Consider the following 13,269-nt stretch of genomic DNA (forward strand, 5'->3'; position numbering starts at 1 on the left):
GGAACCACAGGAGGTTGGTGGCACCTTAATTGGGAAGGACGGGCTCCTGGTAATGGCTGGAGCGGAGATGGTGGTATGGTATCAAATACATCAAACACGTGGTTTGATGCCATTCCATCGACTCCGTTCCAGACATTATTATAAACCCTCCTCCACTAAGCGTCCTCCACTGGAAAACCTGCACACCCGGTGGGTCCACGGTTCCGCATTCCCGGTTCAGGACCTGTAGCAAGGTCCATGGGCTGCACACAATTAATCCGAATACGGTACGGCTCGTGCGTAAACGGCCTGATTGCGGTAGAGGGCGTCGGTGCCATAGCGGCGACCGTGCCTGCAGACCAGAGGGGAGGGGAGAGAGAGAGGGGAAGAGGGAGGGAGGTAAGGCGGATCTTAGTTAGACGAAACAGACCACACATTTGTAATAGAAGTACCGTAACCGTTTAGTTCAAACGCTGTTTCTACGGTCCTGCGACTTTCTACTTTTGCCAGCCTGTGCGTGACCTTTTGACGCCAGGTGCGTCGCAGAGGACGAGGCGGTCTGGATACGGCGACCCGCTGCTCGGACGTCCAAGGTGATAGAAGTCAACTAATACTCTACTTCAGGGCTATTGTATTCTTCCCACAAAGAATAGGAGTCTGCTTGTGGCATGCGCTAATACAGAGGGTCTGTGAAGACATTTTCAGCAGGTAAGTGCAGACTTCTCTCGCTTTTTCCCGCTTTTCCCGCAAAATAAACACCATATATATATATATATAGTCCAACCTGTGTATGAAAACAGTAACCTATTGACTCTCGATTGGTGAATTCACCTTTGATTATTTACAAAACCAGGTAATATGAATCCTATCATAGCCTGTATAATGCATCGCTGACAAGATATTCCATTGACCGTGTTGACTTATTATTATTCAAAGCGCTGTATTGAACTCGATCACCGTACCGTATAGACCGTAGCCTTAGACCGTTGCACCGTAGCAACCTGGGCCCGGTTTTTCCAAAAGCATCTTAAGGCTAAAGTTCATCGTTAGAATCTTCCGTAGGAGCATCGGTAAATCTCTGAGCTGTTTCCCCCCAAAACCATCGTTATTGAAAAGCTACTGTAAGAGCGTCGTTAGATGCTTTCCCTCTCCTGCATCACTTTAAACACAGAAGATCCCTGCTGAACATAGAACCACACGGTTTATCTGTCTCTCTGTAACCGCAGATAACTTCAGGACAAAGTTGACAAGGTTTTTGCCATTCATTCAAACAAGCGAAGTATAAAAAGATGCTTCAAATTCAAACCGAGATGACTGTATAAAATAAAACAGTAGGCTATAGGCCTAAATGAATATTTAAATCATATTTAAATGAATGTCATGTTCAATTCAGTTCTATTTTTCTACTTGTCGGCTGCTGTATGTAATTGGTCAATATATTTCATGATGTGTAGCGAAACCATGCGCCATCATGTGACGATTTGTTGCGTTATTATTGGGTAAGCATCAGAAAAAGTGGTCCCACTACTTGACACCACGCGTCATTATAACACGGTTATAACCATGTCATAATATGTCATAACTAGGGATGCACGATATATCGGTGAACATATCGGAATCGGACGATATTAGCAAAAAATGCCAACGTCTAGTTTAACGACCGATGTTAAAAACTGATGTAAAAGCTACCGTGCATACCTGTATAATGTAGGTAGATGAGGTACATACCTGTATAACATAGGTAGATTTGGTACATACCTGTATAACATGGGTAGATGAGGTACATAGCTATATAACGTAGGTAGATGAGGTGCATATCTGTATAACATAGGTAGATGAGGTACATACCTGTATAACGAAGGTAGATGAGGTACATACCTGTATAACGCAGGTAGATGAGGTACATACCTGTATAACGTAGGTAGATGGATGAGGTGCATACCTGTATAACGTAGGTCGATAAGGTGCATATCTGTATAACGTAGGTAGATGAGGTACATACCTGTATAACGAAGGTAGATGAGGTGCATACCTGTATAACGAAGGTAGATGAGGTGCATACCTGTATAAAGTATGTAGATGAGGTGCATACCTGTATAAAGTATGTAGATGAGGTGCATACCTGTATAACGAAGGTAAATGAGGTGCATACCTGTATAACGAAGGTAGATGAGGTGCATACCTGTATAAAGTATGTAGATGAGGTGCATACCTGTATAACGAAGGTAGATGACGTAATGACGCCACGTAAAATGTAGCGCTATAAGTGTAACACATCATTCCTAACCTCGCCCACAATGTCTGCTGTGTGAATCAACCAGTCAACAAGTCCAGCAGTCATTTGAAAGAGAATAAGAATTTCAGCGAGACGACACAAAGGTGAAAACCATTAAAGCCAAGACAATGGAATTCACTGCCCAATGGACTCAACCGTCCTCTGTCGTGGGTGTTGTCTTTCGCGGACAGGCACCGTTACACACTACCCAGTGCGCTGTTTTTCAGATGTTGCCCTACCAGAGCTACACAGTAATAGCGTCACTGCTATTAGCTTCACGACATACTACGGAACGCCGTTTGGGTCTTTGCGTGTCAAAGAGATACAGTAGCTCTGTCAAAGCTGTACAAAGAAGTCTGCAACACAGTATAGTAGATACAGTAGCTCTGTCAAAGCTGTACAACACAGTATAGTAGATACAGTAGCACCAGGTACAAGCAAACACCGGCCACGAACGATGTGTTTACAATACCACGTTGGTAATAAAGCATCATCTGTTCAACCGCAACTTCTGGGGTCGCTAGCTTTAGCTTAGTACCTAGCTAGCTTTAGCTTAGTACCTAGCTAGCTTTAGCTTGGTACCTAGCTAGCTTTAGCTTGGTACCTAGCTAGCTTTAGCTTGGTACCTAGCTAGCTTTAGCTTGGTACCTAGCTAGCTTTAGCTTAGTACCTAGCTAGCTTTAGCTTGGTACCTAGCTAGCTTTAGCTTGGTACCTAGCTAGCTTTAGCTTGGTACCTAGCTAGCTTTAGCTTAGTACCTAGCTAGCTTTAGCTTAGTACCTAGCTAGCTTTAGCTTGGTACCTAGCTAGCTTTAGCTTGGTACCTAGCTAGCTTTAGCTTGGTACCTAGCTAGCACCAATACAACCAGTCTGAAAACTATGACCTGTAGAAACTGCAGTCATATTCATTATTCTTAGCAATGAGGAACTCATTACTAAAGGGTTGTCTGCTGTATGTAACTAGGGCTGGGGAACTCATTACTAAAGGGTTGTCTGCTGTATGTACCTAGGGCTGGGGAACTCATTACTAAAGGGTTGTCTGCTGTATGTAACTAGGGCTGGGGAACTCATTACTAAAGGGTTGTCTGCTGTATGTAACTAGGGCTGGGGAACTCATTACTAAAGGGTTGTCTGCTGTATGTACCTAGGGCTGGGGAACTCATTACTAAAGGGTTGTCTGCTGTATGTACCTAGGGCTGGGGAACTCATTACTAAAGGGTTGTCTGCTGTATGTAACTAGGGCTGGGGAACTCATTACTAAAGGGTTGTCTGCTGTATGTAACTAGGGCTGGGGAACTCATTACTAAAGGGTTGTCTGCTGTATGTAACTAGGGCTGGGGAACTCATTACTAAAGGGTTGTCTGCTGTATGTACCTAGGGCTGGGGAACTCATTACTAAAGGGTTGTCTGCAGTATGTAACTAGGGCTGGGGAACTCATTACTAAAGGGTTGTCTGCTGTATGTACCTAGGGCTGGGGAACTCATTACTAAAGGGTTGTCTGCAGTATGTACCTTGGGCTGGGGAACTCATTACTAAAGGGTTGTCTGCTGTATGTAACTAGGGCTGGGGAACTCATTACTAAAGGGTTGTCTGCTGTATGTAACTAGGGCTGGGGAACTCATTACTAAAGGGTTGTCTGCTGTATGTAACTAGGGCTGGGGAACTCATTACTAAAGGGTTGTCTGCTGTATGTACCTAGGGCTGGGGAACTCATTACTAAAGGGTTGTCTGCTGTATGTAACTAGGGCTGGGGAACTCATTACTAAAGGGTTGTCTGCTGTATGTAACTAGGGCTGGGGAACTCATTACTAAAGGGTTGTCTGCTGTATGTACCTAGGGCTGGGGAACTCATTACTAAAGGGTTGTCTGCTGTATGTACCTAGGGCTGGGGAACTCATTACTAAAGGGTTGTCTGCTGTATGTAACTAGGGCTGGGGAACTCATTACTAAAGGGTTGTCTGCTGTATGTACCTAGGGCTGGGGAACTCATTACTAAAGGGTTGTCTGCTGTATGTAACTAGGGCTGGGGAAACTCATTACTAAAGGGTTGTCTGCTGTATGTACCGAGGGCTGGGGAACTCATTACTAAAGGGTTGTCTGCTGTATGTAACTAGGGCTGGGGAACTCATTACTAAAGGGTTGTCTGCTGTATGTAACTAGGGCTGGGGAACTCATTACTAAAGGGTTGTCTGCTGTATGTACCTAGGGCTGGGGAACTCATTACTAAAGGGTTGTCTGCTGTATGTAACTAGGGCTGGGGAACTCATTACTAAAGGGTTGTCTGCTGTATGTACCTAGGGCTGGGGAACTCATTACTAAAGGGTTGTCTGCTGTATGTACCTAGGGCTGGGGAACTCATTACTAAAGGGTTGTCTGCTGTATGTAACTAGGGCTGGGGAACTCATTACTAAAGGGTTGTCTGCTGTATGTACCTAGGGCTGGGGAACTCATTACTAAAGGGTTGTCTGCTGTATGTAACTAGGGCTGGGGAAACTCATTACTAAAGGGTTGTCTGCTGTATGTACCGAGGGCTGGGGAACTCATTACTAAAGGGTTGTCTGCTGTATGTAACTAGGGCTGGGGAACTCATTACTAAAGGGTTGTCTGCTGTATGTAACTAGGGCTGGGGAACTCATTACTAAAGGGTTGTCTGCTGTATGTACCTAGGGCTGGGGAACTCATTACTAAAGGGTTGTCTGCTGTATGTAACTAGGGCTGGGGAACTCATTACTAAAGGGTTGTCTGCTGTATGTAACTAGGGCTGGGGAACTCATTACTAAAGGGTTGTCTGCTGTATGTACCTAGGGCTGGGGAACTCATTACTAAAGGGTTGTCTGCTGTATGTACCTAGGGCTGGGGAACTCATTACTAAAGGGTTGTCTGCTGTATGTACCTAGGGCTGGGGAACTCATTACTAAAGGGTTGTCTGCTGTATGTACCTAGGGCTGGGGAACTCATTACTAATGGGTTGTCTGCTGTATGTAACTAGGGCTGGGGAACTCATTACTAAAGGGTTGTCTGCTGTATGTAACTAGGGCTGGGGAACTCATTACTAAAGGGTTGTCTGCTGTATGTAACTAGGGCTGGGGAACTCATTACTAAAGGGTTGTCTGCTGTATGTACCTAGGGCTGGGGAACTCATTACTAAAGGGTTGTCTGCTGTATGTAACTAGGGCTGGGGAACTCATTACTAAAGGGTTGTCTGCTGTATGTAACTAGGGCTGGGGAACTCATTACTAAAGGGTTGTCTGCTGTATGTACCTAGGGCTGGGGAACTCATTACTAAAGGGTTGTCTGCTGTATGTACCTAGGGCTGGGGAAACTCATTACTAAAGGGTTGTCTGCTGTATGTACCTAGGGCTGGGGAAACTCATTACTAAAGGGTTGTCTGCTGTATGTAACTAGGGCTGGGGAACTCATTACTAAAGGGTTGTCTGCTGTATGTAACTAGGGCTGGGGAACTCATTACTAAAGGGTTGTCTGCTGTATGTACCTAGGGCTGGGGAACTCATTACTAAAGGGTTGTCTGCTGTATGTAACTAGGGCTGGGGAACTCATTACTAAAGGGTTGTCTGCTGTATGTAACTAGGGCTGGGGAACTCATTACTAAAGGGTTGTCTGCTGTATGTACCTAGGGCTGGGGAACTCATTACTAAAGGGTTGTCTGCTGTATGTACCTAGGGCTGGGGAACTCATTACTAAAGGGTTGTCTGCTGTATGTAACTAGGGCTGGGGAACTCATTACTAAAGGGTTGTCTGCTGTATGTAACTAGGGCTGGGGAACTCATTACTAAAGGGTTGTCTGCTGTATGTAACTAGGGCTGGGGAACTCATTACTAAAGGGTTGTCTGCTGTATGTAACTAGGGCTGGGGAACTCATTACTAAAGGGTTGTCTGCTGTATGTAACTAGGGCTGGGGAACTCATTACTAAAGGGTTGTCTGCAGTATGTACCTAGGGCTGGGGAACTCATTACTAAAGGGTTGTCTGCTGTATGTAACTAAATCAAATCAAATCAAATGTATTTATATAGCCCTTCGTACATCAGCTGATATCTCAAAGTGCTGTACAGAAACCCAGCCTAAAACCCCAAACAGCAAGCAATGCAGGTGTAGAAGCACGGTGGCTAGGAAAAACTCCCTAGAAAGGCCAATACCTAGGAAGAAACCTAGAGAGGAACCAGGCTATGTGGGGTGGCCAGTCCTCTTCTGGCTGTGCCGGGTGGAGATTATAACAGAACATGGCCAAGATGTTCAAATGTTCATAAATGACCAGCATGGTCGAATAATAATAAGGCAGAACAGTTGAAACTGGAGCAGCAGCACAGTCAGGTGGAAGTTGAAACTGGAGCAGCAGCATGGCCAGGTGGACTGGGGACAGCAAGGAGTCATCATGTCAGGTAGTCCTGGGGCATGGTCCTAGGGCTCAGGTCAGTTGAAACTGGAACAGCAGCATGGCCAGGTGGACTGGGGACAGCAAGGAGTCATCATGTCAGGTAGTCCTGGGGCATGGTCCTAGGGCTCAGGTCAGTTGAAACTGGAACAGCAGCATGGCCAGGTGGACTGGGGACAGCAAGGAGTCATCATGTCAGGTAGTCCTGGGGCATGGTCCTAGGGCTCAGGTCAGTTGAAACTGGAACAGCAGCATGGCCAGGTGGACTGGGGACAGCAAGGAGTCATCATGTCAGGTAGTCCTGGGGCATGGTCCTAGGGCTCAGGTCCTCCGAGAGAGAGAAAGAAAGAGAGAAGGAGAGAATTAGAGAACGCACACTTAGATTAGGGCTGGTGAACTCATTACTAAAGGGTTGTCTGCTGTATGTACCTAGCGCTGGGGAACTCATTACTAAAGGGTTGTCTGCTGTATGTTATTAGGGCTGGGGAACTCATTACTAAAGGGTTGTCTGCTGTATGTAACTAGGGCTGGGGAACTCATTACTAAAGGGTTGTCTGCTGTATGTACCTAGGGCTGGGGAACTCATTACTAAAGGGTTGTCTGCTGTATGTAACTAGGGCTGGGGAACTCATTACTAAAGGGTTGTCTGCTGTATGTACCTAGGGCTGGGGAACTCATTACTAAAGGGTTGTCTGCTGTATGTACCTAGGGCTGGGGAACTCATTACTAAAGGGTTGTCTGCTGTATGTACCTAGGGCTGGGGAACTCATTACTAAAGGGTTGTCTGCTGTATGTACCTAGGGCTGGGGAACTCATTACTAAAGGGTTGTCTGCTGTATGTAACTAGGGCTGGGGAATTCATTACTAAATGGTTGTCTTCTGTATGTACCTAGGGCTGGGCAACTCATTACTAAAGGGTTGTCTGCTGTATGTAACTAGGGCTGGGGAACTCATTACTAAAGGGTTGTCTGCTGTATGTAACTAGGGCTGGGGAACTCATTACTAAAGGGTTGTCTGCTGTATGTAACTAGGGCTGGGGAACTCATTACTAAAGGGTTGTCTGCTGTATGTAACTAGGGCTGGGGAACTCATTACTAAAGGGTTGTCTGCTGTATGTACCTAGGGCTGGGGAACTCATTACTAAAGGGTTGTCTGCAGTATGTACCTTGGGCTGGGGAACTCATTACTAAAGGGTTGTCTGCTGTATGTAACTAGGGCTGGGGAACTCATTACTAAAGGGTTGCCTGCTGTATGTAACTAGGGCTGGGGAACTCATTACTAAAGGGTTGTCTGCTGTATGTACCTAGGGCTGGGGAACTCATTACTAAAGGGTTGTCTGCTGTATGTAACTAGGGCTGGGGAACTCATTACTAAAGGGTTGTCTGCTGTATGTACCTAGGGCTGGGGAACTCATTACTAAAGGGTTGTCTGCTGTATGTAACTAGGGCTGGGGAACTCATTACTAAAGGGTTGTCTGCTGTATGTACCTAGGGCTGGGGAACTCATTACTAAAGGGTTGTCTGCTGTATGTACCTAGGGCTGGGGAACTCATTACTAAAGGGTTGTCTGCTGTATGTACCTAGGGCTGGGGAACTCATTACTAAAGGGTTGTCTGCTGTATGTACCTAGGGCTGGGGAACTCATTACTAAAGGGTTGTCTGCTGTATGTAACTAGGGCTGGGGAACTCATTACTAAAGGGTTGTCTGCTGTATGTACCTAGGGCTGGGGAACTCATTACTAAAGGGTTGCCTGCTGTATGTACCTAGGGCTGGGGAACTCATTACTAAAGGGTTGTCTGCTGTATGTAACTAGGGCTGGGGAACTCATTACTAAAGGGTTGTCTGCTGTATGTACCTAGGGCTGGGGAACTCATTACTAAAGGGTTGTCTGCTGTATGTACCTTGGGCTGGGGAACTCATTACTAAAGGGTTGTCTGCTGTATGTAACTAGGGCTGGGGAACTCATTACTAAAGGGTTGCCTGCTGTATGTAACTAGGGCTGGGGAACTCATTACTAAAGGGTTGTCTGCTGTATGTACCTAGGGCTGGGGAACTCATTACTAAAGGGTTGTCTGCTGTATGTAACTAGGGCTGGGGAACTCATTACTAAAGGGTTGTCTGCTGTATGTACCTAGGGCTGGGGAACTCATTACTAAAGGGTTGTCTGCTGTATGTAACTAGGGCTGGGGAACTCATTACTAAAGGGTTGTCTGCTGTATGTACCTAGGGCTGGGGAACTCATTACTAAAGGGTTGTCTGCTGTATGTACCTAGGGCTGGGGAACTCATTACTAAAGGGTTGTCTGCTGTATGTACCTAGGGCTGGGGAACTCATTACTAAGGGTTGTCTGCTGTATGTACCTAGGGCTGGGGAACTCATTACTAAAGGGTTGTCTGCTGTATGTAACTAGGGCTGGGGAACTCATTACTAAAGGGTTGTCTGCTGTATGTACCTAGGGCTGGGGAACTCATTACTAAAGGGTTGCCTGCTGTATGTACCTAGGGCTGGGGAACTCATTACTAAAGGGTTGTCTGCTGTATGTAACTAGGGCTGGGGAACTCATTACTAAAGGGTTGTCTGCTGTATGTACCTAGGGCTGGGGAACTCATTACTAAAGGGTTGTCTGCTGTATGTACCTAGGGCTGGGGAACTCATTACTAAAGGGTAATGAGGTAGGAGGGTGTTCCCTGGTTGGTAGGAGGGTGTTCCCTGGTTGGTAGGAGGGTGTTCCCTGGTTGGTAGGAGAGTGTTCCCTGGTTGGGTTGGTAGGAGGGTGTTCCCTGGTTGGTAGGAGGGTGTTCCCTGGTTGGTAGGAGGGTGTTCCCTGGTTGGTAGGAGGGTGTTCCCTGGTTGGTAGGAGGGTGTTCCCTGGTTGGTAGGAGGGTGTTCCCTGGTTGGTAGGAGGGTGTTCCCTGGTTGGTAGGAGGGTGTTCCCTGGTTGGTTGGGGGTGTTCCCTGGTTGGTTGGGGGTGTTCCCTGGTTGATAGGAGGGTGTTCCCTAGTTGGTAGGAGGGTGTTCCCTGGTTGGTAGGAGGGTGTTCCCTGTTTGGTAGAAGGGTGTTCCCTGGTTGGTAGGAGGGTGTTCCCTGGTTGGTTGGGGGTGTTCCCTGGTTGGTAGGAGGGTGTTCTCTGTTTTGGGGTGGACCAGAGGTCTCATTGATATCTTTCACGCGAACATCCAGCCCTTCCATCCAAAGCCTTTCCTAATGTCAATCAAACTGCTAAGATGTCATTTCAACATATTTTCACACACTTTGAATTGATTTGGATCGTAGCCTAAGTAATTCAGGACAAAGGCATACCGTTAAATCATGTAGAATATGGGGCGTTGAAACATTTGATGTGGGTCAATTCTGAGTCCAAGTCAAAGTGTTAAAGAGAAAAGTCAATACTTGGGACATTCTTGCTGTCCCCTCTGTCGCCGAGGCTTTGGGAATGAAACATGGTCTTTAACGAGAAGAAAGACCTGTACACTGCTATTTCCTGCATCACTTCAGATCACTACACTTCTGAAACATGGTCTTTAACGAGAAGAAAGATCTGTACACTGCTATTTCCTGCATCACTTCAGTTCACTAGGTTTCTGAAACATGGCCTTTAACGAGAAGAAAGACCTGTACACTGCTATTTCCTGCATCACTTCAGTTCACTAGGCTTCTGAAACATGGTCTTTAACGAGAAGAAAGACCTGTACACTGCTATTTCCTGCATCACTTCAGATCACTACGCTTCTGAAACATGGTCTTTAACGAGAATAAAGACCTGTACACTGCTATTTCCTGCATCTCTTCAGATCACTAGGCTTCTGAAACATGGTCTTTAACGAGAAGAAAGACCTGTACACTGCTATTTCCTGCATCTCTTCAGATCACTAGGCTTCTGAAACATGGTCGTCCTCAACACCCTGTCTCTGCTTCCTCATTCACTTGACCTCTATCCTGTCCGCTGCACCCTGACCAAACACATGATCTTCTCTTAGCCGTTCCTCTCCAGTGTATGGTACCACCCACACACACACTGCAAGATTACATTGTGACTAAGAATGTCCTGCTACTCTTTCGCTGTGTTCAAGGGTTCCTTCAAGGTCCTGGGCTGCTTTGATGCTTGTGCTGCTACCATGTTGTGGTGCTGCCATGTAGTGGTGCTGCCATGTTGTACTGCTACCATGTTGTGGTGCTGCCATGTAGTGGTGCTACCATGTAGTGGTGCTGCCATGTTGTACTGCTACCATGTAGTGGTGCTACCATGTTGTGGTGCTGCCATGTTGTGGTGCTGCCATGTTGTGGTGCTGCCATGTTGTGGTGCTGCCATGTTGTAATGCTACCATGTTGTGGTGCTGCCATGTAGTACTGCTACCATGTTGTACTGCTACCATGTTGTACTGCTACCATGTTGTGGTGCTGCCATTCTGTGGTGCTGCCATGCTGTGGTGCTGCCATGTTGTGTTTTCATGTGTTGTTGCCATGCTGTGTTGTCATGTGTTGCTGCCATGCTGTGTTGTCATGTGTTGTTGCCATGCTGTGTTGTCATGTGTTGCTACCATGCTGTGTTGTCATGTGTTGTTGCCATGCTGTGTTATTGTTGTACCAGTCCACCACTCTAGGTCTATGACCCCTGTGTTATTGTTGTACCAGTCCACCACTCTAGGTCTATGACCCCTGTGTTATTGTTGTACCAGTCCACCACTCTAGGTCTATGACCCCTGTGTTATTGTTGTACCAGTCCACCACTCTAGGTCTATGACCCCTGTGTTATTGTTGTACCAGTCCACCACTCTAGGTCTATGTCCCCTGTGTTATTGTTGTTCCAGTCCACCACTCTAGGTCTATGACCCCTGTGTTATTGTTGTACCAGTCCACCACTCTAGGTCTATGACCCCTGTGTTATTGTTGTACCAGTCCACCACTCTAGGTCTACGACCCCTGTGTTATTGTTGTACCCGTCCACCACTCTAGGTCTATGACCCCTGTGTTATTGTCGTACCAGTCCACCACTCTAGGTCTATGACCCCTGTGTTATTTTTGTACCAGTCCACCACTCTAGGTCTATGACCCCTGTGTTATTGTCATACCAGTCCACCACTCTAGGTCTATGACCCCTGTGTTATTGTTGTACCAGTCCACCACTCTAGGTCTATGACCCCTGTGTTATTGTTTTACCAGTCCACCACTCTAGGTCTATGACCCCTGTGTTATTGTCGTACCAGTCCACCACTCTAGGTCTATGACCCCTGTGTTATTGTTGGACCAGTCCACCACTCTAGGTCTATGACCCCTGTGTTATTGGCGTACCAGTCCACCACTCTAGGTCTATGACCCCTGTGTTATTGTCATACCAGTCCACCACTCTAGGTCTATGACCCCTGTGTTATTGTTGTACCAGTCCACCACTCTAGGTCTATGACCCCTGTGTTATTGTTGTACCAGTCCACCACTCTAGGTCTATGACCCCTGTGTTATTGTTGTACCAGTTCACCGCTCTAGGTCTATGACCCCTGTGTTATTGTTGTACCAGTCCACCACTCTAGGTCTATGACCCCTGTGTTATTGTTGGACCAGTCCACCACTCTAGGTCTATGACCCCTGTGTTATTGGCGTACCAGTCCACCACTCTAGGTCTATGACCCCTGTGTTATTGTCATACCAGTCCACCACTCTAGGTCTATGACCCCTGTGTTATTGTTGTACCAGTCCACCACTCTAGGTCTATGACCCCTGTGTTATTGTTGTACCAGTCCACCACTCTAGGTCTATGACCCCTGTGTTATTGTTGTACCAGTTCACCGCTCTAGGTCTATGACCCCTGTGTTATTGTTGTACCAGTCCACCACTCTAGGTCTATGACCCCTGTGTTATTGTTGTACCAGTCCACCACTCTAGGTCTATGACCCCTGTGTTATTGTTGTACCAGTCCACCACTCTAGGTCTATGACCCCTGTGTTATTGTCGTACCAGTCCACCACTCTAGGTCTATGACCCCTGTGTTATTGTCGTACCAGTCCACCACTCTAGGTCTATGACCCCTGTGTTATTGTTGTACCAGTCCACCACTCTAGGTCTACGACCCCTGTGTTATTGTTGTACCAGTCCACCACTCTAGGTCTACGACCCCTGTGTTATTGTTGTACCAGTCCACCACTCTAGGTCTATGACCCCTGTGTTATTGTTGTACCAGTCCACCACTCTAGGTCTATGACCCCTGTGTTATTGTTGTACCAGTCCACCACTCTAGGTCTATGACCCCTGTGTTATTGTTGTACCAGTCCACCACTCTAGGTCTATGACCCCTGTGTTATTGTTGTACCAGTCCACCACTCTAGGTCTATGACCCCTGTGTTATTGTTGGACCAGTCCACCACTCTAGGTCTATGACCCCTGTGTTATTGTCATACCAGTCCACCACTCTAGGTCTATGACCCCTGTGTTATTGTTGTACCAGTCCACCACTCTAGGTCTATGACCCCTGTGTTATTGTTGTACCAGTCCACCACTCTAGGTCTATGACCCCTGTGTTATTGTTGTACCAGTCCACCACTCTAGGTCTATGACCCCTGTGTTATTGTTGTACCAGTTCACCGCTCTAGGTCTATGACCCCTGTGTTATTGTTGTACCAGTCCACCACT

At 46.8% G+C, this 13,269-nt stretch overlaps 1 protein-coding gene across 1 annotated transcript in view; it reads left to right on the forward strand.

The window, feature by feature from the left end:
• The first annotated feature begins 448 nt into the window (after positions 1-448).
• Positions 449-13,269, forward strand: part of LOC109887441 (epidermal growth factor receptor kinase substrate 8-like) — a 150,697-nt gene continuing 137,876 nt past the window's right edge. Inside the window, 1 exon segment of the mRNA XM_031815377.1 lies at positions 449-687. The gene's annotated coding sequence lies outside the window, so the exon portion shown is untranslated.

The sequence above is a fragment of the Oncorhynchus kisutch genome, unplaced genomic scaffold (genome assembly GCF_002021735.2).
Source record: "Oncorhynchus kisutch isolate 150728-3 unplaced genomic scaffold, Okis_V2 Okis09a-Okis19a_hom, whole genome shotgun sequence".
In the NCBI taxonomy this organism is placed as follows: Eukaryota; Metazoa; Chordata; class Actinopteri; order Salmoniformes; family Salmonidae; genus Oncorhynchus; species Oncorhynchus kisutch.